This window comes from Falco cherrug, unplaced genomic scaffold, assembly GCF_023634085.1.
Source record: "Falco cherrug isolate bFalChe1 unplaced genomic scaffold, bFalChe1.pri scaffold_129, whole genome shotgun sequence".
Classification (NCBI taxonomy): Eukaryota; Metazoa; Chordata; class Aves; order Falconiformes; family Falconidae; genus Falco; species Falco cherrug.
The window spans coordinates 209,457-237,294 of record NW_026599317.1 but is presented as its reverse complement, the minus strand read 5'-3'; positions in this window follow the sequence as shown (position 1 = coordinate 237,294).

Here is a 27,838-nt window from a genome sequence, read left to right as displayed (position 1 = left end):
GAAACGGGAAAAAAACCCATGCAAAGATAAAGAGCAGCCAAGATGCACTTTTATAAAATGCACATTGGGGCCTGTTCCAGATCTCAGAATGACTTTCAGTATTGCTTTGCATGACTATTAGACCAAGGCCTAAAGTGGCGTACTAGCTTCTGCTTGCCGGGGCACGGTAAGATCACTCAAACGAGCGACAAGGTAACAAGTAAACACCAGAGGCAATAGCGGAGCTTACCGTTTCCCTCCACTGGTGACCAGCTGTACATAAACCAGCTTAACCAGCCTCCCTAAGGGTGGCTCTAAAGTCGCTGAAAAGGAAAAAAAAGAAGGTAAGTGCTTAGCCTGAAATGCAAAGGCACCATCTTGGCTCCCAGGCAGGTGGCACAGATGGCCCAACAGGGTCATGTCCCCACCTTCCAGGGAAGATAAAAAAAGCGCAGGACGTCTTAGTGGGGTGGGTTTGTTGCATCCTTTCCGTTTGCTGAAAGCCTGAGGAAGGATGTATTCCACGGTAGGACCGGTGGCACTTTAGACCTGAGGTTAAAAAAGTGCTGCACTTCAGTGACGCTCCCCAAGCTGCTTTCACCACCAAACAGAAAAAGATTTGCTTTCTCCAGTATGGTGGGAATGATACCATAAAGTCGGTCAGGGAGAAAAACCCTCTAAGCCTTGCTTGCAAGTTTCAGAAGGCCGGCATTCTTTATGGCAGTGCTGGGAGCACGGGGGAATGTTTCCTCTGAGCGTGCTCACCCAGTTCCTCGAGGGTACGCACTATGGACAGCAGAGCACTTGCACACTCATAGCGCATTACACATGCATTTTCAGTCAGGCACGGGATGGGTTACAAGTTGCTTGCTTTAATGCAAACGAGCACACACCCTCAGACAGCACTGCTGAGGTTTTTTACTAGCTCCCCGTGCTCCCCAAGCGGGGCCTTGCCCTCTCTCGGGGGGCTATCTGAGTCAGAGGTCACGATCTCCCCCCACAACAATTACCTTTGTCCGAATTCCAACCAACATTCTGCGGATCGCAGCACTCTTATCGGCTTGTCTCCTCCTGCGACCACAACGTCCTCACCCAGAGGCTCTTTCTGCATCACTGAAGAGAACGCCGATCTTTTCCCCATCCATTCTTTGTTCCCCATCCTTCTCAAGGCTGACTCCCTGCATGAGAGGTCCCTTAATTCGTCACTTCTAACAGCTTTAGAGAGTCAGCTTGGCCTAACCTTTGTGCGCAGGTGTGTTTAACGTAGAGCTACACAGCAAATCAGAGCGTGGTAACCGGGGAGCTCAGACATCTTGTCCCTTTGCCGAGCCAGCAGCCTTCCCTTAACAGAATCCCTGGACATAAACGTATACACAGTGGAATCTATACAGTGGCATCAAACGTCCCGCCAGACACCACAACCTCTGTCCCTGGCATGGCCCAACTGCCCAGCACCACCAGACCACTCTGGCCCAAACACCATAAGGCAATGGTTCCCACCTGACAACAGCAAGTCGAGGAACATTTTTTTTTTTTCCTAAATAGAGAGAGTTTTACTTCGTATGCTGCCGACTACATCAAATTCTGTTTTGCTGGCTGACTGGATAGACAGCAAAGCTGAACTCCACATCAAATATAATCAAATCTATCAAGTATATCACATAATGGAATATATCAAATGCAGTTTCTTATATTGCAATAAAAGAAAATAGCATGCAATATGATAAAAGGAACCAGTGGCAGTTACTGTGAGCGATATGATAAAAGAGCAACAGGAGCGAAGCATCCATTTGTTATCCCAAAGTGTTAACGTGACTAAGGAAAGGAGACATCACCAATTAACACCCCAACAACACCCAGGCCCACCCTTCGGCTGGGAGCCCCCTTGCAGCCAGTGCCAGGAGTCTCTCGGGAGCTGGGAAATTCCCCTGGAGAAGGTACCAGGAAGGAATTCTCTTGCTGCTTCCCACCGTGCATGGTAGCCATGTGAGGCACAGCACAAGAGTTCTGCTCCCTGCTTTCTCTGGTGAGAAAATTGACACAGCACTTTTGAACTCATGGCCTGGGAAACCATGAACCAAAAAACATGGCCTGGGGAAGTGCAGGGCTGCTCCCCTGGAGAGGGTTCCAGAAGGAATTTTATTGCTGCTTCTCACCATGTCCTTGCAGCCACGTCAGGCACAGCAGAGAAATTGTGCACCCTGCTCTCTGTGGGGAGAAACTGGACACCTTTACACTGGCAATAATGCACAGCCCAAAAAACTCACCTTGACAAAGTGCAGCCCTGCTCCCCTGGAGAAGGTGGCAGGAAGGAATTCTCTTGCTGCTTCTCACCCTGCCCTGGCAGCCATGTCAGGCACAGCACAAAAGTGCTGCTCCCTGCTTTCCGTGGTGAGCAAAAATTAATCCCTCAGCAGTGCAGTCGTTAAGATCCAAAAAAAGTCCCTTTGGCAAAGTACAGCACTCCTCCCATAAAGAAGGTTCCAGGAAGGAATTCTCTTGCTGTTCTCACCCTGCCCTGGCAGCCATGTGAGGCACAGCACAAAAGTTCACCTCCCTACTTCCTGTGGTGAGAAATTTGACCCAAACATTTTGCACTCATGCAGAACCAGTGCTCACTTTGTGAAAGGGCAGCACTGCTCCCCTGGAGAAGGGGCCAGGAAGGAATCCTCTTGCTGTTTCTCACCCTGCCCTGGCACCCATGTGAGGAACAGCACAGCACAAAAGTTCTGCTCCCTGCTTTCTGTGGTGAGCAAAACTGACCCTTCAGAGCTGCAGACCTTAAGAGCCAAAAAAAAATACATCTTGGGAAAGGGCAGCACTGTTCCCCTGGAGCAGGTGCCAGGAAGGAATTTTCTTGCTGTTTCTCACTCTGTCCTTGCAGCCATGTGAGGCACAGCACAAATGTTCTGCTCCCTAATAGCTGTGTTCTGAAAATGAACCCCTCACATTTGCAATCGTATAGAGCCAAAAAACCCCTCACCTTGACAAGTGCAGCACTGCTCCCCTGGAGAAGGTTCCAGGAAGAAACTCACTTGCTGTTTCTCACCGTGCCCTGGCCGCCATGTGAGGCACAGCAGAAAAGTGCTGCTCCCTGCTTTCTGAAGTTGGCAAAATTGACCGTTTATAGTTCTACTCATGTAGAGACAGGACTTTCTTATTCAAAAGCAAAACCCAAAAAGCCACGTAGCCGTGGGAAACCCTTTATCCTTCCGTGTGGCTGGTGACTTCCCATGGCTCTTCCGCAAGGCAGGAGAAACAACCATGAATTTGGAAGCCCACGTAAATTCAAGTACACTTAGTCCTCTGACAGTCACTACTTATGGGCCAGCAGTCCTCTCACCCCTCCACAGATCTGCCTCTTAGTCCTCTAGCAGTCATCCTCCATGGAGGGACCACAAGTCCTCCATACCTACCTACCAACTCACCAGAAATGAGTCAGACCACACCAGAAGTGACACTGCCTGACCTGCAGGAGATATACTAGGCCTGTAACGATGGTTTCAAGACAGAAAAAAACACCACCGTCCACCAGCACAGCAGAAAAACAACCAGAAGAAACTTGGTACACAAACCAGAGGCCCCCATGCAAACCCTACAAAGGCAAAATAGCTGAAAAAAGGCACTCTCCACAAAAAAAAAAAATCACCACACAGAACACATGATAAAAATGCCATAACCCCAGGAACACAGGGCCAACAAACACAGGTTCTGTCCATAACAATAACACACTTTGACACTAACTCGCCTGACCTCTGGCACACCATAACCTTGTTGCCCCCAAACCACAGCACACTGTAGCCCTAAGGCAACACAAAATGGAACGCAAAGTCCCTGAAGATCTCCGCCAGGGCCTTCAAATGGTCCCTGACCTCAGGCATCACAACCTTGAAGTGGAAGCCAGATGGATGCACCATAACATCACCGGCAGCCATCTTCACACCCTGAAACAGTGCCTGGGCTAAACGCTGCTGGGGACAGAGGCTGAGGCACTTGGAGGCTTTGAGCCGGCCAGCCACCACAACAGGGTTTCAGCTCATCATTTCTGTGTCAGAGCCACCAGGCAGGTGGCCCCATCCTCCCAGAGAGACCGCTCAGGGCACCTGTACCCAGCTCCAGGGGGCTGGATACACAGCCTCGGATCCATGGGGGGAGGGGTGCTTTAATCCTGGGAGCAGGATTTGTAACAGTGCCCCTGAGGAGGAAAGCCTCCTCAGGCCTGGAAGCCTGAGAGACATCCCTGCGCTGCTCCACTTGTCACCAAAAGCAGGGTCTGAGGAAGGCTGCTTTGGGGCCCGTCGAGGGAACCAGCTCCCCTGGGCTGCTCGGTGGCCACCAGCTGCCGTTGCTGTCACGCAGGTCTCAGTGCTGCTCTGCAGTCGGCCGTCACCTCCCTGCGCGACACTCTCCAGCGCAGCACACGTCTGCACTGGCTCTCCCTGGAGACAAAGATCACAAGCGAGGGATGGGCTTGGCTTTGCCCCCAGCCCCAGGCTGCCCCCAGAGAGACCTGCCACCCCCGCCCCAGCTGTGCGATGTGGGCACCACGTGCAGCTGCAGACGTGGGTCAGGGCAGCTGTGGGCAGGGGGCAAGCCCCGTGGCGGTGCCCCCGGCACTGGCAGCAGGCAGAGCTGGGGAGAGCGAGGGGCAGCCCAGGGCAGCCGGCAGCTGGCGGCGGGGCCCGGCAGGGTGCAGCACCCTCAGCAATGCCCGGCTCCTTGCGCCTCGGCCCCAGGGCTGCAGCGCAGGGCTGGCCCCAGCCGGGGCTGGGCTGGGAACAGCCAGGCAGGGCCCCTGGCAGCCCCGGCACGCACCTGCTCCTTGCATGTAGCAGCCTGATCCATTGAAAACAACCCCGTGGCATCCAGAGAAGAGCCCTGCGGGCCCTGCCCTGGGCCTGAGCCATCTCTGCAGGGATGAGGCCTTCCTCGGCGTCCGTCCCTCAAACCCTCCCTCCGGCCCCCACGATCCGTCCCTAAAACACTTCCCCTCTGGCCCCCAGTCCCTGCTGACCCTGAAGGCCGGCCACAGCACTTGGTTTCAAGCCTGAGCTGGTCATGTCATGGCTGTTCTGGAATGTGGTACAGTGAAAGAAGAGATTGAAATGGCAAATGTTCCCCCCCAGAGTGGTCCCATGCTGGCAAAGGTTGTCCGAGGAGGTTGTGGGCTCTCTGTCCTTGCAGATCTTCAAAGGCCAAGGGCACACAGTTCTCTGCAACCTGCTCTAGATGAGCGTGCTGGAGCAGAGGGCTTGGCCCAGAGGACCTCCACGGGTCCCTTCCAACCCCACCCTCCTGTGTGGCTCTGTGCTTTGCTTTTCCTCCTAAAGCTCCTCAACTCAGCCCCGATGCCCGCTGGAAAGGGTGCTGGGGCAAGGGATGATCCCAAACTCCTCCCCGAGGGTCCTTCCCAGCACAAGAGCTCCCCACTCCGGAAGACACGATGGCAGACACGGTCAGGAGAGGGAAAAGATTCTTTTATTGTCAACACCAGCTGCGAGGGCCCAGGAGTCACAGCGGTTCAGCCGGTGAAAGTCAGTCAGCACCTGCAACGACAGAGTCAGAAAGCTCTGCTAAGCCCCCAGAGGCAGGAAGAGGCAGGATTTGGTTCCCCCTTCTTTGGAGGACACTGTTTCTGAGGAATTCCTCATGGCCCAGAAGGGAGAGCTCTTGCTGGCCTCCACTAGGGGCCTTCTCCCCAGGGGTGACCTCCCTAGGGAGCTGTGCGTGCGCAGGGATGCTGACAGTGCCCCTGTGCCACGCAGCAGGGCTCGATGGGGAGCCCCTGGGGAGCTGCCGTGGGGCTCATCCCAAACCCTGCTCAGCACCAGCCCTCGCCGGCCCTTGCCAGCCAGCTGGGCTGACTTAGGGCCGTGTTCAGACTCGGGAAAGATGGGCAGCAGCGCCTGGTACGCACCTGGCCTTCCTGACGTGCTGCACCTTCCTGAATTTTCTCAGGTTTGGGCCCGCAAAGTCATTTCCTCTCTTCTCCGTTTTATTTTTGCTGTGCTGTCCCTCTCCTCTGCCCAGATTTCTTTTCTCTTTCTTTGTCTCGAGTTTTCCTTCTCCTGGTGGGATCCTGAAAAACTTTCCACCCCACAGCGTGATGAGAGGGGGAAAGCCCCAAGCCCCTGCAGTGAGCTCTCAGGTCAGGCAAGGGGAGCTCTTCCTACCTGGTTTCCTGGGGCAGGCTGGTCAGTTGTTGCAGGCATGCCGGGGACTCTGCCGTGCCCTCGGGGGTGGCTGGAGGCAAATCTGGAGGTGCCTAAACCAGAAACGTGGGAGGTAACGGGTGGCAAGTAAGGGCCTGGGGTAGTGAGGGCCTGACTGCCAAATTGCCATCTTAGCTCTACAGAGGAGATGCTGGTTTGCATCATGCACATTTTGCACAGTCCAGCCACTGCAGCCTAGACTTGATGAAGCTGCGATGGAATAGGATCTGAGCAAAAGCCCTCTCAAGGTGACAGCTACTCCCTTCTGTCCTTTTGTGGGTGTTTTGTAGGTATGTTTTGTTTGATGAAGCAGATCATACTTCATGAAATGCATTCCAGAAACAGCCTTTCCAGTTTTCCTTAACACGTACCACGCTGGGGGGAGAGGAGGAGCCCCAAAGGCACAAGAGAGCGGCTGCCAGGAGGAGGCCCAGCGGCTGCTTGGCCTCCTGGGAAATTACTGTCCCACTTGAGACATGTTGTCCCAGTGTCTGTGGAGCTGCCGTACCTCTGCCGCTTTGGGCCCTGCCCCTGTGTCTCCCCCAGCTCCTCTGTCGATGTCCAGCAGAGAGGCGTCTGCATCCAGAAAGGCTTCTGCCGGACGCTGGGTGTCTGCTGTGCCTGCAGGGCCACTTTGCTCTTCGCACTGCAGCTCTGGAAAGCAAAAGCACGTGCAGCAGCGCGACTTCTTGGAAGTCAAGTACATCTCAAGCAAAGCCCAGCCAAGCCCTACACCGCTTGTCTCCTCAACGTTGAGGTTTCTGGCATCCCGAGCCCCAGTGTCTGTGACAAGCCTCAGCCCCTCCTCCTACCTGTGCGCCTGTCCATGGGTGCTGGCACCTCCTCGGCTGATGGAGGGGAGAGGCCGGCCACCTCCCCCCCAAAGATGTCCCCGCAGTTTTCAATGAGGAACTCCACCAGCACGTTCACCTGCAGACATGAAAGCCTTGGTCTCAAGCCAGGTGCCTGCAGACATGTCAAGCAGCCTTTCCCACTGCTGACCCTTTGTCTGCGCAGGTGGCTGCGGCTGGGGGTTGCTCTTCCAGGCACCCAGCCCACCAGCCCTGGCTCAAGGGAGGAGGCAGCCAGGGACCTCTCAACAGCCAAGCTCCGATGGGCCGGGAAGGCAGCAGCCGGCTGCTGGGTAGGGCGTACCTTCTCGGTCACTGCCAGCATGGCCTGCAGCGGGAGCAGGTCCTCGTTGGGTGGGCTCAGCAGGTTGGGCCCGATGCAGATGGCCAGGTTGCTGCAGCTCATTCTGCTGGTGGCTGCGTTGTGGCCGATGTGCTGCAGCAGGGCCATCAGCCGCTTCAGGAGGAGGAGATTGGCCACAGGCAACTTGTCAGCCACCCTGAGGGAAGAGGAAGACAAGGCTGATGAAGCAGAGGGTGCCCACAGCCGTCCCTGCAGCTGGCCCCAGGCGGGTGGGAGCCAGCAGCCGTGTTGCACAGCTTTGCAGCTGCCCGAAAAGACAGCTTTCTGAGGAACCCATGCCTTTGCAGGCAGGTCCCAGAACTCTCCCGGTCCCTGCTCAACAGGCCGGCGGCTGCCCACACTTACGCTTTCAGCTCCTCCACCTTGGCCTGCTTGCTGGCCCTCTCCATGGCTGCCATCCAGTCCTCGTAGAGGTCGATGACGAGGAGCTTGGTGGGGATGCTTCGCAGGAATTCCTGCAATGCCAAGGGCTGCAGGTGAGCCTTTGAACGCTGCAGGCCAGCCAGGAGCTCCTCCAGCTGCAGCTCAGAAGCGCTCACCTTCAAGATGACGGCCAGCAGCAGTGCAGGCTGGCTTCCCACATCGACTTCCGTGCCGCGGTCCAGGGCCTCGCGTAGCTGCCGAAGTTCTGTGCCGCCGGCAGCTCTGCGGAATATCCCCTCCGTCGTCGGTCCTTCCTGGTGCAGGACAGCCAGCAGCTCCTGCAAGAGATGCAGGACAGTGGCTTGGCTGAGGAGCTGCCCTGCAGCAGCGGTGGCCATGGCCAGCGCTCTTCCCCAGGCTGGGCTCTGTCCTCCTGCAAAGGGGCTGGGAGCAGAGAAGCGTGAGCCATGGGCAGAGAGCCCAATTCCCCAGTACCTGGAGCCAGGGGACGCTGCCTGTGGACTGAGTGGGGGGCTGGGGACCCCGTGTCCAGGCTGGCTTACCTGGATGGGCCGGGGCAGCGTGTTGTCCTCCCCACAGAGGGCTGCCAGGGGCTGCCCAAAGAGCGCCCTGCTGCAGCCGGAGCCCGCCTGCCCTGGTGCCTGGGCAGCGGCCGGGGTGCGCCGTAGAGCAAAGGGCCAGGGCAGCCCCATCCTCCTCCTGCTGCTGCTGCTGCTCCCTCCTGCTGCAAAGGAAAACAGAGTAAGACGCCATCAACGGAGAACCCCAGGCCAGCGGTCCCAGAGCCTGCCCTGCCCTGCTCTGTCCTGCCCGCAGCGCGATGCTGTGTAGTGCGGCAGGACAGGCAGGGAGCCAGCAGCTGGAACCGTGGCTTTGGCCCAGCAGCTGTGGCTTGGAGGCTGCCGAGAGCTGGTGTGCCACCAGGACAGCCTGTCCCAGCCCTTGCCCTGCCCTCCTGCAAGCTGTGGGCAGCCGCAGAGGCTCTGTGTCCTGCAGAAGCTCATGCAGCGGCCGCTCTCCAGCAGGTGTCCTTGCTAGTCCAGGTGCTGTCCTCCCGTGCGGTGCCCAACCTGCATGGCGACACTCAGGGGACAAGTGAGCACAGTTCAATCCACTGCAGGAGGCTGCCTTTCTTTCCCAAACTCACCTGGCTCGTGGCAAAGTCCCCCTGCGTTTGCAGATGGGGCCGTCGCAGGCCCTTGCTTGGGATGAGCCTGCAAGAACCAAGAATCGGGCTGCGCTTGGAGAGCAGCCCCGCAGCAGAAAGGGCCAGCGGCGAGCTGCCCCCCGGCACCAGCAGCCTGAGCATGGCAGAGCTGGGACCCTCTGGCCTCCCAGGCTCTCTGCCCCGTGCGGCAGGTTTCGTCCCAGCTCCGCCAGCCAGCCAGTACGTACCAGCGTTCCTGGTGTCTCCCCAACCCCCTCTGCTGCGGAGTGGTACTGTGGGAACCCCCGCCCTCCTGCACATGGTCACCCCACTGGCTGCACATCCCAGCACAGCCAGAGATGGGTGCAAGGCAGCCATTCTCACCTCTGCCTGTGCCTCCATCAGCCTCTCCAGGCTCCTGGCGCGCACTGTCCTCCACTGGGCGGGAGAGAAGGAGGGGAAGAAGGTGAGCAGCCATGGGTCTGCTGCTCGGCTGCAGGAGCAGTGCTTGGGGACAGGGCCCAGAGCAGAGAGACACTCACGGCGTGGCGGCGGCTCAGCTCCTTCTCCAGGAGCTTGATGGATGTTAGGCGGGTGACGCGGGCTCCCGTGCGTCCTTCTGGTGTCCTGTGCACCGGGAAGGGAGAGGGAGAGAGCTGGGTGAGCCCCAAGCCGTCTCTTGTCTCTTGTCAGGCAGCTGTGCGCGAGAGCTGCCTGCAGCCCCAGGGGCACCTTCCCCAGCTGGGGGCTGTGTTCCCCCGTGGGCCCAGCTTCTCCTGGAGCACCCCCCCCCCCCGGCTTACCCCAGCAGCGTGGCCACCCACAGCTCCTTCAGTGCCTGGGAGCTGCAGAAAGAGAGGAGAGACAGCGTCAGGCCCTGCTGCCCCCAGCCCTGGGCAAAGGTGGGGGCCTGCACAGCCCTGCCCCGTGGGGCAGGACAGAGGCGCTGTCCAAGCCCTGGGTCGCTCTGTCCTGCCTGAGCAGCTGTATTTGCCCTTCCCTTCTGGGGGCCAAAAGGTGACGAGGGGATGCAGGATGGGGAAGCATCCCCCATCCCTCCCTCCCTGCCACTGAGCTGCCTGCTCCCTGCCCAGGCTCTGCACGCAAGGCAGAGGCCAGTCTTCACGGGATGGCGTGGGCACGGCTGGGAAGCTCTCCTGCCCGACCACGACTCACCCAAAAGTGGCAATGCAGGAGCCGGTGGGCCAGGCGAGGATGACAGAGGTGCTGTCCTCATCGGTGCCTTGCTCCTCCTCCTCCTGTCCCTCCTGCCCCGCAGCCTCCTTCCCGCTGCTGAGCACCCACAGCTGGTCCAGGGCCAGGCAGAGCTGTGGGCGCAGGCTGGTGCCATGTCTGCAGAGAGCAGAAGCCGGCCCTGAGCTGGAGCGGGGCTCCTTGGGCTGGGTCCCCACGCGCAGAGCCCTGTCCCCCACCTGCCCTTGGGACGGACGTTGGTGCCTCCAGCACCGAGGGGCCGGGGCCTGGGGCTGGTGCCAGGGTGTCCCTGGGCCGGGGCTGGGGGGAAGGATCTGGGCTCTGAGGGTCTTACCGCAACTTGGCGACCACCAGTTTCTTGTGGAGGAGGAGCAGGCGCCTCTGGCTCCTCTTGCGGCCCCGGGTCAGCCGCACGTCTGCGCTCAGCACCGGCTCGGCGTCGCTGAGAGCCTCCCTGCAGAGCAGAGAGCGGCGGGCATGAGCAACGTCAGTGCTGCGTGGCCCAGCTGTGCCCGCGTGTCCCCGAGCCCTGGGGGAGCCCACCTGGAGCTGCAGCAGCAGCTGGCCTGGCCCATCCTGCCCGGGAGAGGAGGGCCCTGGCCGTGCAGCGAGGAGGGGGCCCAGCCGGCGACGGGGAGGCTGGGAAGCGGGGTGCTGGTGCTGTGGCAGCGCTGCTGGGCCAGAGGCTGCCTCCTGCCAGCGCCGCTGCGTGCCAGCACAGCTCTGCCCTGCTGCCTGTGGTGGCCGTGGGCTCCCCGTGACCAACGGTCTGAGCCCAACGGAAAGTGGGTGGGGCCTGCGGGGGCGGGGCTGGGGCCCTCTCCAGTATGGCCGGCCCTGCCTTGCCCGGGGGAGCCCCGAGCAGGACAGGGCAGGGGGCAAGGGCCACCTCCCTGCGCCTGCGGCCAGCGCTTTCACCTGGCTTTTTGACAGGGTCCCGCTCAATAAAAGAAGCTGTTTTTCCTAGAGATGACCATTGTGGCTAGAGGCAGACTCCTCTTGGTGGAGGCCGGCCTAGCCGTTGGAAGGCCTCTGGCACACAGGCCGTGCTAGGCCTCAGGCCCCAAGGCGCTGGAATTGGAGCAGGCCCACCGGGAGGAAAAACTTCCATCTTTACCAAAAGACGGGGGGACTAGCAGCAGTAAAGAGCCGCTCGGGTCCTGCCAGGCGCCACAGGGAAATGAAAGGTGTGGTGAGCTTCGGCAGGAATTGTGGTGCCCCTGGAGCACCACCCTTGCTTGGGAAGGCTTTATCCCACCTGGGTGTTAAGGCTTCACCCTTGGCGATCAGGGCTGGATGAGCACCACCCGGGAGCCCCTGCCCTGTTAGCCATGACCTTCACCCAGCCGGTGGCCAACACGGCCAGGGGCGAGTTTGTGGGGTAGGCCATGACCATGGCAAAGAAGGGACCCGTAGCCAGCTTTTGATGGCCCGTGTCTGGTTTCACTGTTGACCCTAAGCAATGCCTTGCTTCAAATAGAAGCGATGCAGAGAGTTACACACCCGCCCTTTTCAGGAAAAATGCAGGACATCAGAGACATGTAGCAAGTTCTCTGCTGGCTGTTGTACACTGCAGCAAGAAGCAGCGTGGGTCCAGTGGCTAATGCTGGAAGGGGAATTCAGCACTTCTGGGAAAGGGATATAAAGGCACTCTTGTGGGCCAGGCTGGGATTGGGGAGGCTGGGTGGGTGTCTGGGGTCCCAGCTTTCCTGCAGTGCTGACTGTGTGCCTGCTGCTTGCTCTTCCCTGCAACGCCGGTTGCATCCACCTGCTGGGGCTGTGCTTGGGAAGGGCACCGGGGGTGAGCAAGCCCATGGGAGAGGGCTGGGGGGAAGCTCTTCTCCAGAGATCTACCAGAAACTGTCCAGAGCATCCGAGAGGATGCTCTGTGTGACAAGGGAAGGTGCCCGTTGGTCCAATGTATGGAGCCTGCAGGGCTCCCATCAGGGTCCTTTGACCTACCCATCCTCCAGCCAGCAATCCAGGTGCCCCTGGGGGGTCCCATGTTGGTCTCCTGAGGTACCCTTTAGCCCCGGTGAAGGTGTCATGCCTCAGTGTGTGCTTGCAGGGCATGTTTCCTTCCTGCTGACAAGGGCGGAATTGCAGTTAAATGCCCCTGGGCGATCCCGAGCCAAAAGCAGATTTTTTTCTATGGGCCACACTGCTTTGCAGTCCATGTGTGTGGTTCAGCTCCTGCATGGGAGCTGAGGACACGAGGTGACCTAGCTCTGAAGCTGGCCACTCTTGCTCCAGGCAACTCCAGTTGCTTGCGTTTTCCTTCAGCTTCCCCAGCCTGATGATCTCCACTGTCACCTCCTCCCTGTCCTACAAGAAGTATCCCTCTCCAGGCCATTAGGACAGTGGCACAGCACTCAGAATCCAGATCACTGGTAGAGAAGTAGGACAGAGGAAAAGAGAAGTTCTCCTTTGAAAGAAATCCTTGTTTGTCCTCCTTTAGCTACCAGTGGATGAAAAATACGGGGACAGAATTTCAGGCCAGCCACAGCACTGGCTTTCAAGCCTGAGCTTGTAATGTCATGGCTGTTCTGGAATGTGGTACAGTGAAATGAGAGATAGAAATGGCAAATTTTCCCCCCCAGAGCGGTCAAATGCTGGCAGAGGTTGTCCAAGGAGGGTGTGCAGCCTCTGTCCTTGCAGATCTTCAAAGGCCAAGGGCACACATTTCTCTGCGACCTGCTCTAGGTGAGCGTGATGGAGCAGAGGGCTTGGCCCAGAGGACCTCCACGGGTCCCTTCCAACCCCACCCTCCCGTGTGGCTCTGTGCTTTGCTTTTGCCCTGGCGGAGATCTTCAGGGACTTTGCGTTCCATTTTGTGTTGCCTTAGGGCTACAGTGTGCTGTGGTTTGGGGGCAACAAGGTTATGGTGTGCCAGAGGTCAGGCGAGTTAGTGTCAAAGTGTGTTATTGTTATGGACAGAACCTGTGTTTGTTGGCCCTGTGTTCCTGGGGTTATGGCATTTTTATCATGTGTTCTGTGTGGTGATTTTTTTTTTTTGTGGAGAGTGCCTTTTTTCAGCTATTTTGCCTTTGTAGGGTTTGCATGGGGGCCTCTGGTTTGTGTACCAAGTTTCTTCTGGTTGTTTTTCTGCTGTGCTGGTGGACGGTGGTGTTTTTTTCTGTCTTGAAACCATCGTTACAGGCCTAGTATATCTCCTGCAGGTCAGGCAGTGTCACTTCTGGTGTGGTCTGACTCATTTCTGGTGAGTTGGTAGGTAGGTATGGAGGACTTGTGGTCCCTCCATGGAGGATGACTGCTAGAGGACTAAGAGGCAGATCTGTGGAGGGGTGAGAGGACTGCTGGCCCATAAGTAGTGACTGTCAGAGGACTAAGTGTACTTGAATTTACGTGGGCTTCCAAATTCATGGTTGTTTCTCCTGCCTTGCGGAAGAGCCATGGGAAGTCACCAGCCACACGGAAGGATAAAGGGTTTCCCACGGCTACGTGGCTTTTTGGGTTTTGCTTTTGAATAAGAAAGTCCTGTCTCTACATGAGTAGAACTATAAACGGTCAATTTTGCCAACTTCAGAAAGCAGGGAGCAGCACTTTTCTGCTGTGCCTCACATGGCGGCCAGGGCACGGTGAGAAACAGCAAGTGAGTTTCTTCCTGGAACCTTCTCCAGGGGAGCAGTGCTGCACTTGTCAAGGTGAGGGGTTTTTTGGCTCTATACGATTGCAAATGTGAGGGGTTCATTTTCAGAACACAGCTATTAGGGAGCAGAACATTTGTGCTGTGCCTCACATGGCTGCAAGGACAGAGTGAGAAACAGCAAGAAAATTCCTTCCTGGCACCTGCTCCAGGGGAACAGTGCTGCCCTTTCCCAAGATGTATTTTTTTTTGGCTCTTAAGGTCTGCAGCTCTGAAGGGTCAGTTTTGCTCACCACAGAAAGCAGGGAGCAGAACTTTTGTGCTGTGCTGTTCCTCACATGGGTGCCAGGGCAGGGTGAGAAACAGCAAGAGGATTCCTTCCTGGCCCCTTCTCCAGGGGAGCAGTGCTGCCCTTTCACAAAGTGAGCACTGGTTCTGCATGAGTGCAAAATGTTTGGGTCAAATTTCTCACCACAGGAAGTAGGGAGGTGAACTTTTGTGCTGTGCCTCACATGGCTGCCAGGGCAGGGTGAGAACAGCAAGAGAATTCCTTCCTGGAACCTTCTTTATGGGAGGAGTGCTGTACTTTGCCAAAGGGACTTTTTTTGGATCTTAACGACTGCACCGCTGAGGGATTAATTTTTGCTCACCACGGAAAGCAGGGAGCAGCACTTTTGTGCTGTGCCTGACATGGCTGCCAGGGCAGGGTGAGAAGCAGCAAGAGAATTCCTTCCTGCCACCTTCTCCAGGGGAGCAGTGCTGCAGTTTGCCAAGGTGAGGTTTTTGGGCTCTGCGCAATTTCAAAGGTGAGGGGTCCATTTTCTGACCACAGAAAGCAGGGAGCAGAACATTTGTGCTGTGCCTGACATGGCTGCCAGGGCAGGGTGAGAAGCAGCAAGAGAATTCCTTCCTGCCACCTTCTCCAGGGGAGCAGGGCTGCACTTTGTCAAGGTGAGTTTTTTGGGCTGTGCATTATTGCCAGTGTAAAGGTGTCCAGTTTCTCCCCACAGAGAGCAGGGTGCACAATTTCTCTGCTGTGCCTGACGTGGCTGCAAGGACATGGTGAGAAGTAGCAATAAAATTCCTTCTGGAACCCTCTCCAGGGGAGCAGCCCTGCACTTCCCCAGGCCATGTTTTTTGGTTCATGGTTTCCCAGGCCATGAGTTCAAAAGTGCTGTGTCAATTTTCTCACCAGAGAAAGCAGGGAGCAGAACTCTTGTGCTGTGCCTCACATGGCTACCATGCACGGTGGGAAGCAGCAAGAGAATTCCTTCCTGGTACCTTCTCCAGGGGAATTTCCCAGCTCCCGAGGGACTCCTGGCACTGGCTGCAAGGGGGCTCCCAGCCGAAGGGTGGGCCTGGGTGTTGTTGGGGTGTTAATTGGTGATGTCTCCTTTCCTTAGTCACGTTAACACTTTGGGATAACAAATGGTTGCTTCTCTCCTGTTGCTCTTTTATCATATCGCTCACAGTAACTGCCACTGGTTCCTTTTATCATATTGCATGCTATTTTCTTTTATTGCAATATAAGAAACTGCATTTGATATATTCCATTATGTGATATACTTGATAGATTTGATTATATTTGATGTGGAGTTCAGCTTTGCTGTCTATCCAGTCAGCCAGCAAAACAGAATTTGATGTAGTCGGCAGCATACGAAGTAAAACTCTCTCTATTTAGGAAAAAAAAAAAAATGTTCCTCGACTTGCTGTTGTCAGGTGGGAACCATTGCCTTATGGTGTTTGGGCCAGAGTGGTCTGGTGGTGCTGGGCAGTTGGGCCATGCCAGGGACAGAGGTTGTGGTGTCTGGCGGGACGTTTGATGCCACTGTATAGATTCCACTGTGTATACGTTTATGTCCAGGGATTCTGTTAAGGGAAGGCTGCTGGCTCGGCAAAGGGACAAGATGTCTGAGCTCCCCGGTTACCACGCTCTGATTTGCTGTGTAGCTCTACGTTAAACACACCTGCGCACAAAGGTTAGGCCAAGCTGACTCTCTAAAGCTGTTAGAAGTGACGAATTAAGGGACCTCTCATGCAGGGAGTCAGCCTTGAGAAGGATGGGGAACAAAGAATGGATGGGGAAAAGATCGGCGTTCTCTTCAGTGATGCAGAAAGAGCCTCTGGGTGAGGACGTTGTGGTCGCAGGAGGAGACAAGCCGATAAGAGTGCTGCGATCCGCAGAATGTTGGTTGGAATTCGGACAAAGGTAATTGTTGTGGGGGGAGATCGTGACCTCTGACTCAGATAGCCCCCCGAGAGAGGGCAAGGCCCCGCTTGGGGAGCACGGGGAGCTAGTAAAAAACCTCAGCAGTGCTGTCTGAGGGTGTGTGCTCGTTTGCATTAAAGCAAGCAACTTGTAACCCATCCCGTGCCTGACTGAAAATGCATGTGTAATGTGCTATGAGTGTGCAAGTGCTCTGCTGTCCATAGTGCGTACCCTCGAGGAACTGGGTGAGCACGCTCAGAGGAAACATTCCCCCGTGCTCCCAGCACTGCCATAAAGAATGCCGGCCTTCTGAAACTTGCAAGCAAGTCTTAGAGGGTTTTTCTCCCTGACCGACTTTATGGTATCATTCCCACCATACTGGAGAAAGCAAATCTTTTTCTGTTTGGTGGTGAAAGCAGCTTGGGGAGCGTCACTGAAGTGCAGCACTTTTTTAACCTCAGGTCTAAAGTGCCACCGGTCCTACCGTGGAATACATCCTTCCTCAGGCTTTCAGCAAACGGAAAGGATGCAACAAACCCACCCCACTAAGACGTCCTGCGCTTTTTTTATCTTCCCTGGAAGGTGGGCACATGACCCTGTTGGGCCATCTGTGCCACCTGCCTGGGAGCCAAGATGGTGCCTTTGCATTTCAGGCTAAGCACTTACCTTCTTTTTTTTCCTTTTCAGCGACTTTAGAGCCACCCTTAGGGAGGCTGGTTAAGCTGGTTTATGTACAGCTGGTCACCAGTGGAGGGAAACGGTAAGCTCCGCTATTGCCTCTGGTGTTTACTTGTTACCTTGTCGCTCGTTTGAGTGATCTTACCGTGCCCCGGCAAGCAGAAGCTATCACGCCACTTTAGGCCTTGGTCTAATAGTCATGCAAAGCAATACTGAAAGTCATTCTGAGATCTGGAACAGGCCCCAATGTGCATTTTATAAAAGTGCATCTTGGCTGCTCTTTATCTTTGCATGGGTTTTTTTCCCGTTCCTCCAGACTGTTGAAGCTCTGAAAGGCGCCAGTGAGCTGCTCTCCCTCAGTTTGCTCCTCTGCCTTTGGGGAGTGCGGTTCATGTTTTCTTCATGGCTTTGCAGAGGAGAAAATCCATGAATACACCACCTTGCTTTTTTCACCTAAGCTAATTTCAGAAACTGCCTCCTTTAACTTAGACATGAAACTCTTCTTAACCTCTTTGTGCACTTGTAGAAAAGCAGGGTGGGGTGGGGGTTGGGGGATGGGGGTGTCTTCAGGAAGTGCCCGCAAAAGAGCCTGTGGGAGACCCTGTCCCTTGACTCACATGTGGGGTAGTGAAGAGCCTGAGAAAGTCATGGGTGTTTTGGTGTTCACCAAAGCAGGTTTTCGGTTTGGTTTTTTTTTTCCTTATTGTCTTGTTATCTTATGTAGCTTATGCCACCAGGTAGTGACAGCCCGGGGGTGACAGGAGGGGACAGCAGGCAATGGCAGCCTGGAGGGTGACAGGAGGGGACAGTAGGTGGGGACAGGCCTGGGGGGGGGGTACAGGAGAGGACAGCTGCTGGGGACAGCCTGGGGGGTGACAGGAGGGGAGAGCAGGTATTGAAAGCCTGGCGGTGACAGGACCTCAGGCGCCAGATCAGGCCGCGAGAGGCTGAAGGCCACTCACTGCGACCTGCAGGTCACCAACGCCTAGACCATGGAAGGTGCGTGGGGGCGGCGGGCGCGGGATGCGGGGACCGGCGGGCTGGCGGTGGCGCAGGTGGCCAGTGAGGTGATTGGGCCGTGGCCGGCAGCGGTGACTTGTGCTGGGGCCTCAGAGCTGCTCTTCCGTGGTTGTGCGCTGGCAGCTGGCGTGAGGGCTGTGTGCGCAGCCAGGCACAGCAGCGTACGGGGTCGATGTGCGGCACCGCGCGTGGAAGAGGTTTGGTTTCTGGGAACCCTTCTAGGTAAAACGATAAGGAAATGTGGGACAATGCCTTGTAATCACAAACCTGCCAGATTTCTTTGAAACCCGGCAGAGAAGGCTGAACGTGATAGAAAAGGAGTGGATGGCTAATTGGAAGGGGAAAAAAGTGGGTTTGGTGACTGAAATTTGTCTTCAACTACTTTTACTCCACCGCATTGCCAAAGTGGCGCTTGGCTGCTGCAGAAACTGCTCAGTAGCAACGTTTTGGATCAAGAGTGTATCTGTGAGTGAGAATCTATGCAGACCCTGGAAAGCCATCTTGTAGACGGGTGTTCTGTCTCAAGTATACTTGGCATTTCTTGCTAATACAGCTTCTTTGCTACACCAAAGACATTTTCATTCAGATGTTATTGAGCATCATTTCTTCGTTTCTTTCAAACGGTGCATTTTTTTCCTGGTACTGCGTGTTAAACGGTGTCAGGGCAATACTGAAGTTTTATGGCAGATCACTTATGGTGAATATACCTAGAAATGTTCTTCGAGAAGCCCTAAGTTCTTTTGAATCTCAGAAATGGTGCTTGATTCTCAGAGACGGTAATGGTTTCGTATTACTTAGCGTGCTGTTTCAGTTTGGTAATCTACCATCTGGCAAAGCTTGCATGTGATTAAAGACTTTGGGATATGACAGAAATAAAAAGACTTGGAAACCGTTGCCATTCCTTAAACATTCAAATTTTATCGGGTGTTTTGTTTTGGTTTTTTTCTTTTTTTTTTCCTGTGGTTCTGTGACATTCTCACAACAGTCTTTTCTTTACAATGTGTACTCATAGGTTTTTTCCCTCTTCCTGTTTGATGTATTAAAACTTAAACAGAATAACATGTCTGCTGCGGTAACTGTAACTTTGGCCCTAGCCTTTCAAGTGGTTGGACCTAAGCACGCTGTTTACCTGCAGATAGGTAAAGTATGTTCAGGAGAGTATCTGTGAGGAGACTTAACAGCACGGTGTTAGGGGTCTTGGGGGTGTTACGGGATCGCGTGTCATACGGCGGTAGAGATAGACATGCAGGTAGAGGCAGATGTACAGGTTGTGACACAGATACTTAGTGGAACTTCTGTAAGGGTGTCTTCCCTGTGAAAAGGCAAAAATCCCCCAGTGGTTGTCAGAGCAAAGCTAAGGAATACATTTCAGTGTCATACACATGTATGCGAGATTTTGGGGTTTTACACACAACCGTGAATTTCCGTTTTTATTGAACAGCCTCTACGTGCTTAAAGTCACCTTCAGAAGATGAAGGAAAGAACTCGGCCAGGATGTTCTGCCTAAAGGGGGTTCTCGGAGATCTTCCCTGTGGAGATACGGTCGTGGGTTTTATAACTTGGTGCAGGAGTCCTGACTAAATGGTGACGTGATCTTGGAAAGACCCTTCAGTGAACCTTGAGTGAAGATGGCCAACTTGTTCAGATTTTTCGGGGCCGCGTGATCACGGAAATCTCGTAATAGCAGCAATGCTAATAGAAGCTAAAAGTAAACAGGATTTTAAACATCACTGGGGGAAAAAAAAGAAAGAGATGGTGGACTCTCTTTGAAGATGGTGGGAAGGCAAAATGGATGGTTGGGATGTGTTTGAAAAGGTGGGAGGCAGGGTGGGGGTGTCCTCTTCCGTGCTCGCTGTTATAGAGACATGTTCTAGGGTTTTGTAAGCTAACAGGAGCAAAAGCAATGTAAGTGAGATCAGGAAAGAACCTCATGCTTTAGCAGACTCTGCTTTAGTGACTTTAGAGACCATTTTGCTGTTGGCATTGAAACGATTCCAAAAAAATGGAAAAGATTTTGCTGCTTGTGTTTGACTATCAGACCTGAAGATTTCTGGAAAGGTAACCTGAGACAATAAAAGCATGACGCTGTGTGTAAAATGTTGGGTTTGTATCTGTAAAGGGATTCCCTGAAGTGCTACGTCACGACATGTCAATATCACTCTTACAAACTGACTGATGCTTTCTCTGTATTGATGTTGTTTCCAGAATACACCGATGATAATGCCCTGATTCCGGGGAACTCATCGGTAACTGTTAGGGGAGTCCCCGTCAGAGGAGTTAAAGCTACCGGCAAAACAGACCTTGGGTAAGTAGCCATAACACGTTGTGTTCTTTGGGAGGGGTTTCAGTGCGTTCACCTTCTTTGTGGCGGTTAGTTTACGGAGGCATTCAGGTTGTATCTTTCTTGTTAAAGCTGCTGTTAAATTGTGTTGTGACAGGGCAGATTTGAAGGTATCTGTCCCAAAGCAGACTTAGATTTTTCAGCCTGCTGGGACGTGGCATTCAAGCTCCAACAGTGGTAACTGTTCAGACGTTTGAATTGGGTTTGTTCTTGGGCTTGGTTTTTCTGAGAGTCAAGTTCTCCATCCTGTTTCCTCTATGCAGAGAGATTCCTTATTGTATGCTTTTGCTTTTAGTGCTTTTAGAGTAAACGGAGAGACACATTGCAGTGTGAACCGGTGATTTGTTCCCATCTGCCAGCAGTCCGAGTCTCCGTGTTTGACTGCTTCCTTTGTCTGGGGGAGGGGGGCAGGGTATTCTTACACCCCAAAGGGGGGTGTGTGTGTGTGGGCTGCATGCTGTCTCCAGAGGAAGGACTGAGAGTGGCCAGCTGGCAAACCATGCAAACAAGAAGTTTCATTCTTAAGTGCTTCCTATTAGATTCCTAAAGACAATGTCTATGTCGGGCAAGAGAAAAAGAACAACATCCTAAAGCGTATTGCCTTTTGTGCCAGGACGGTGAAGGAACAGTTGATCTTTTCCAAACCTGAAGCTCAGAAAGCAGTTGAGCACATTCCCAAATGTTAGTAGTTACCTTTCTAAGTTTGTTTTCAGCCTAAGCTGCTCTCTGTGCTCCAGGTATTACTGCTGTATTCCTCAGATTTATGGAGGACAGAGAATCTGATTACAATTGCAGATACTCAAATGTAAGCCTGACTACAGCATTATCGCTGTCATCGATGTATTCGTCCAGTCCAGTTCTGTATCAGCTGCATCAGCATGGTTTGAATGGTCATGTTTTCAAGGCTTCTTCAAGACAGACCTCTCCTCCACCATTAGTAGATATTATTGACTTGTGGTTTTGCCATGTCTTTCTAATGTTAGTTCTCAATACATAAAGTGTACTGGCGAGTTACAGCGTGTCTCAAACAAACAGTACCGCGTCATCCTAGTACCCATGAAGCATCTGCAAGCAAAACCCCCTGAATTTATGTGGCTCTCCTGTAAGCTTTGGGCATATTACTGCAGTAGGTGTTGCAGTGCTTTCAGGCGCTGCCAAGGCTTTCTGGATGCCACAGCACTGTGCTTCTAAACATGGCCTGGTTTGGGGGGTTAATTTAGATGGGGATGCTTAGTGCTGTCTTGTCAATATCGCCTCGGTTTCTGGTTGGATGGCACCCTCTCCTGGTGTTGGAATGCTGCCCTAAAATGAGAGGCTAGGTGCCCCTAGCATCAAAGATCCAAGAAATACCTGCCCGTGGGGATCAGGGATGTATGCCGCTGCTCTCCTAAAGTTGCAAATGGATCGGGCAGGTTAGCTTTCTCTTCCTTCAGCTGGAAACATTGTGGAAACAACTGGTAGAGTCGTTAGTGTTTGGGAATGATGAACGCATGGTGTCACGGTGGAGAGGCCTTCAGAAATGCGTTAGTCACCTTGTAGTATCTTCCTCAAGGCAAGTGGATGGAGAAACCATGGTGTGGTAATCTAAAGCGTTTCCTCGCACTTCCTCATGTTCAGGAGGTACGTGGCTGTACTTGCGAGCCTGGTGGTGGTGTAGCAGTGGCAGGAAGTATGAGCCTTTCTATTTGTGCAGGACTTGCACAGCAGCCTTTGGGTTGCCTCTGCTCGTGGGACGCTTTGGATGATGTATGAATTGTTTGTTAACTGATGGACGGTTGCATGTGTGATTCATGAGTAGCATGCAGGTACAGACCAATGAGTATGTGGAATCTCGGCAAGGGCTTGTGTGCCATAAGTGTTTCCTAAAATATTGTAGCATGTTCAAGATGATCTTAAAGCAAATTCTGGTAATCCAGGCTTTTTTCCTTATTTTTTTAACACAGGCCTCCTCGACCACAGAAAATCCTTGGAACTGCTTTCAGGTGATGTTTCTACTGCTATTGGTAGTCACTTTAGGCTAGAGGATGGTGGGTACCTGAACACAGTGCTTGGGCCTCCACAAAGAAGCACTTTTCTACAGACACCTGTTCTTGTTTTGTCAGGGGAGTGTAGAAACCAAAGTGCTCTATCTGGTACCTGTTTGTGATAGTGGGGCTATACAGATTGCCTGAAGGTGCCTTCATATTTGGATGGCTGACTATTTAAGAACAGAAAAGTGTAGCACAGTCTTCATCGTTTTGAGACTTAGAGAGAAGAAAGAAAATATGTGAGGACTTCTTCTTGCACTGCTGTATTCTGTATCTTAGAGTAATTGGGGACAAAGAAGGAATGGGATTTGGGGTTTTATTTCAGTTGCACTGAATGTACCAGGAGAGCACACTTTATGTATAGAAATAAATTTCCATATTCATAAGACTATCAGAACACGGTGTTTTGGTGCTCAGGTTTTATAAACTGTTTTCACGGCTTTATGTTGGTTACGAGTGCTTTATTTTAAGTTCTGATCATCTTTCTTTCTTCTTCTAGAAGTCAAACTGAGCCAGCGAGTAGAACATCAAAAGAGGTATGTAAAAACACAAGCTGAAACTTTTTTCTACATGCTGCACCTAAGCCTAAGAAATGTAGCCTTGTACTAATTCTTTTATATATATAAAATATAAATGTTTTATATATAATATTTGTAATATATATATAAAAACATACTTTCCAGTGAAACACAGTGTATGCTGTAAATCCAATGTATTTGATTCAGCATAGTGAAAACTGAGCAATGCCAACTTTTGCACGGTGCTAATGTGAGCAGTGGTATTTGTGCCTAGTAACGCATTGCATTTCGTACTGAATAGGCTAGAACATTTCTTGTATGACTGTGTGTTGTACAGATAATGTGGGCTCATTTTTAGAGCTTGCAGGTTCAAGGTTTGCACCACTGAACTTGGTGCCACCCTTCAGTACACCACCACTTTGAATTTACATTTGGAAAAGGGGCAGCATTTTCTTCAGTTCAGAAAACACTGTCGTTCTGCTGCTAAGACATGAATAAGTAACGCGAGGAGATACTTGACTAGTGATGGCCTAGATCTCCATTTGGCCCTTGGGTGGAATGCTACGTGCAACAATGCATTTCAAAATAGCCCTCATAGTACAAACATTACTTTGTGGTGGTGTTTGGTTTTCATCTGTAAGTATAACTGCTTTTTCTTCACTCGAATGGTGTGAGGCATTACACGAGCTCTAGGTCACGGGATCTGATCACTTTGTAAGCTCTTAGGATAACTTAACCTAGAAATTCATGAACTTGGGGTCTAATGAAAGTAAATGAAAGACAGCGCAAAAACTATGCTGCGCTCATGAACCGTGCCTGTGTGCATTTAGAAAATGTTGAGCTATTAACTGATTAATTTATAAACTGCACTGGCAATGTTTCCTGTAGTGACACTTCCTTCTCAAATAAACGGAAATATTTTTTTTAGATCCTTTTGAGCTGAAAATGGACAGCTTCCTTAACCCTCCGTCTTTTAAGCAGTTGTGAGCATTTGGCAAGGGTCCCCCTCTGAGGTATCCTGAGCGATAGATTGATCTCAGGAGGGGTTGGTTACTTTAGTTTCTTCCCATTAACAACGTAGGCATACGTAAAGCTGTTTAAGGTTTGGACTTTGTTTTGAACAAATACAAATTCCACTGGCTTGGAGGTGGCTCTTTCAGTGATGCTCAGAGGCTATAGCGCAGGCTTTCATACAGCAGTAGGGGTGAACTCTTGCTATGTTCTGATTGTATGCAGAACTTGAACATGTGTTTAATTTTTCTGAATAGATTGGCGACTCTTCCGCATCTCTTTCTCTGGCCCAGCTTATTAAGGTATGTTTAGATGTACTTTCTTGTGAAATAGTGGTTGTAAACCTTACACTGTGCTCTCTAGCTGGATAACTGCTGTAATATGAGCAAAACATTAATTGTTAATAATTCAGAGTGTTTATCCTAACTTTAAAATGTGCGTATACTTTGATACTATCCTGTAGAGAGTAGTTCCCAGCTTGGGAAGATGGAAGGGGAGCACCTTATTGGCCTCAGTGTGATGCTGCAGTATTACTCATCTGCAAGACACAAAGAAGCAGCACTTCAGAAGCTGTTTACCATTTTTCATACGACCCGTTAATTCTTCATTGGAACCTAACACAATTTTTACAGAAGAATTTAATTGGCTGTAAGTTATGGACATTGCTGGGGCCTTTGCAACAGCCAGAACAGACGTGTTTCTGGAACATGGGCAATAGCATGGCTGTTTTTGAATTTCTAGTCATTACCTAACCCTATGTTAGGTATGACCTAACCCTAAGTCTGAATTTTAAGACATAACCTTAAGACTTAACCCTATGACGTAAGCCTATGCCTTAAGCCTAAGACCTATCTCTAAGACTTAAGACTCAACCTTAAGGTTTAACCCTGAGAGTTAACCCTAACATTAACCCTAAGACTTAACCTTAAGATTTAAACTTGGGACTTAACCTTAAGGCTTAAATTTAAAAGTTAATGTTAAGACTTACACCCTAAGGCTTAACATTAAGACTTAAATTTAACACTTAAACTTAAGACTTAAATCCTAAGACTTAACCCTGAGACTTAAACCTCAGACTTACCCTTAATACTTAACCCTAAGACTTAAAATTCAGATTTAACCCTAAGACTCAGTCTATAAGATGTAAACTTAAGACTTAACCTTAAGACTTAAATTTAAGACTTAACCCTAAGACTTCACCTTAGAACATTAAGACTTAACTCTAGACTTAACCCTAAGACACAATCTTGAGACTTAACCCTAAGACTTAACCTAAAGTTTAACTTTAAAACTTAACCCTAAGACTTAACCCTATGACTTAAACTTAAGGCTCAACCTTAAGACTTGACTTTAGGACTTAACCCTCAGAATTAACGCTAAGACTTAACCTTAAGACTTAACCCTAAGTCATAACCCTAAGACTTAAATTTTAAGATTAATTCACCACTCATCCCTCTGACTTAACACTGAGACTTAACCCTAAGACTTAATCTTAAAACTTAATCCTAAGACTTATGCCCAAGACTTAACTCTAAGACTTAACTCTAGGAGTTAACTCAAAGACTTAAACTTAAGAATTAAGATGTAGACTTGACTCTAAGGCTCAATACATAAGACTTGAACTTAAGACAACCATAAGGCTTAGCCCTAAGACTTAAAATTAAGACTTAAATTTAAGACATAACATTAAGACGTAACCCTAAAACTTAACCCTAAGACTTAAGCTTAAGACTTAAATTTAAGACTTAACCCTGAGACTTAACACAAAGACTTCACCTTAGAACATTAAGACTTAACTCTAGACTTAACCCTAAGACATAATCCTGAGACTTCACCTTAAAACTTAACCCTAAGACTTAACTTATAGTTTAACTTTAAAACTTAACCCTAAGACTGAACCCTAAGAAACAACCTGACGACTTAACCCTGAGACTTAACCTTGAGACTTTACCTTGCGATTTAACCCTGAGGTTTAACCCTGTCTTAATGCTAAGACTTAACTTTAAGATGTACCATTAAGACTTAACCTCAAGACTTAACCCTAAGACTTAACCTTAAAACGTAACCTTAAGATTTACACTAAAAACTTAACCCTATGACTTAAACTTAAGGCTCAACCTTAAGACTTAACTTTAGGACTTAACCCTCAGAATTAACGCTAAGACTTAACCTTAAGACTTAACCCTAAGTCATAACCCTAAGACTTAAATTTTAAGATTAATTCACCACTCATCCCTCTGACTTAACACTGAGACTTAACCCTAAGACTTAATCTTAAAACTTAATCCTAAGACTTATGCCCAAGACTTAACTCTAAGACTTAACTCTAGGAGTTAACTCAAAGACTTAAACTTAAGAATTAAGATGTAGACTTGACTCTAAGGCTCAATACATAAGACTTGAACTTAAGACAACCATAAGGCTTAGCCCTAAGACTTAAAATTAAGACTTAAATTTAAGACATAACATTAAGACGTAACCCTAAAACTTAACCCTAAGACTTAAGCTTAAGACTTAAATTTTAAGACTTAACCCTAAGGCTTAACATAAAGACTTCACCTTAAAACTTAACCCTAAGACTGAACCCTAACGTTTAACCCTAAGATATAACCTTAAGACTTAACACTAAGATTGAACCTTAAGAGACAACGTTACGACTTAACCCTGATACTTAACGTTGACACTTTACCTTGAGACTTAACCCTGAGATTTAACCCTAAGACTATTAAGCATTCGCTAAGACTTAACTTTAAGATGTACCATTAAGACTTAACCCCAAGACTTAACCTTAAAGATTTAACCTTAAAACTTAACCTTAAGATTTACACTCATGATTTAACCCTAAGACTTCACCCTAAGACTTAACCTTATGACTTAAACTTAAGGCTCAACCTTAAGACTTAACCCTGAGAATTAAGCCTAAGACATAACCTTAAAACTTGACCCTAAAGTCATAACCCTAAGACTTAAATTTTAAGACTTAACCCAAAGAGTTATCCCTAAGACTTATCCCCAAGACTTAACTCTTAAGGGTTAACCCTAAGACTTAAACTTAAGCATTAAACTTTATAGTTAACCCCAAGACTCAATCCATAAGTCTTAAACTTAAGAGTTAACTTTAAGACTTAACCTTAAGACTTGACCTAAAGACTTAACCTTAACACTTAAATATTAAGACTTAACCCAAAGACTTATCCCTAAGATAAATTTTAAGACTTAACCTGAAGACTTAACCTTAAAACCTAACCCTAAGAATGAAGCCTAAGACTTAACCCTAAGATATAACCTTAAGCCCTAACACTAAGACTGAACCTTAAGACAGGCCCTGGGCCTGAGCCATCTCTGCAGGGATGAGGCCTTCCTCGGCGTCCGTCCCTCAAACCCTCCCTCCGGCCCCCACGATCCGTCCCTAAAACACTTCCCCTCTGGCCCCCAGTCCCTGCTGGCCCTGAAGGCCGGCCACAGCACTTGGTTTCAAGCCTGAGCTGGTCATGTCATGGCTGTTCTGGAATGTGGTACAGTGAAAGAAGAGATTGAAATGGCAAATGTTCCCCCCCAGAGTGGTCCCATGCTGGCAAAGGTTGTCCGAGGAGGTTGTGGGCTCTCTGTCCTTGCAGATCTTCAAAGGCCAAGGGCACACAGTTCTCTGCAACCTGCTCTAGATGAGCGTGCTGGAGCAGAGGGCTTGGCCCAGAGGACCTCCACGGGTCCCTTCCAACCCCACCCTCCTGTGTGGCTCTGTGCTTTGCTTTTCCTCCTAAAGCTCCTCAACTCAGCCCCGATGCCCGCTGGAAAGGGTGCTGGGGCAAGGGATGATCCCAAACTCCTCCCCGAGGGTCCTTCCCAGCACAAGAGCTCCCCACTCCGGAAGACACGATGGCAGACACGGTCAGGAGAGGGAAAAGATTCTTTTATTGTCAACACCAGCTGCGAGGGCCCAGGAGTCACAGCGGTTCAGCCGGTGAAAGTCAGTCAGCACCTGCAACGACAGAGTCAGAAAGCTCTGCTAAGCCCCCAGAGGCAGGAAGAGGCAGGATTTGGTTCCCCCTTCTTTGGAGGACACTGTTTCTGAGGAATTCCTCATGGCCCAGAAGGGAGAGCTCTTGCTGGCCTCCACTAGGGGCCTTCTCCCCAGGGGTGACCTCCCTAGGGAGCTGTGCGTGCGCAGGGATGCTGACAGTGCCCCTGTGCCACGCAGCAGGGCTCGATGGGGAGCCCCTGGGGAGCTGCCGTGGGGCTCATCCCAAACCCTGCTCAGCACCAGCCCTCGCCGGC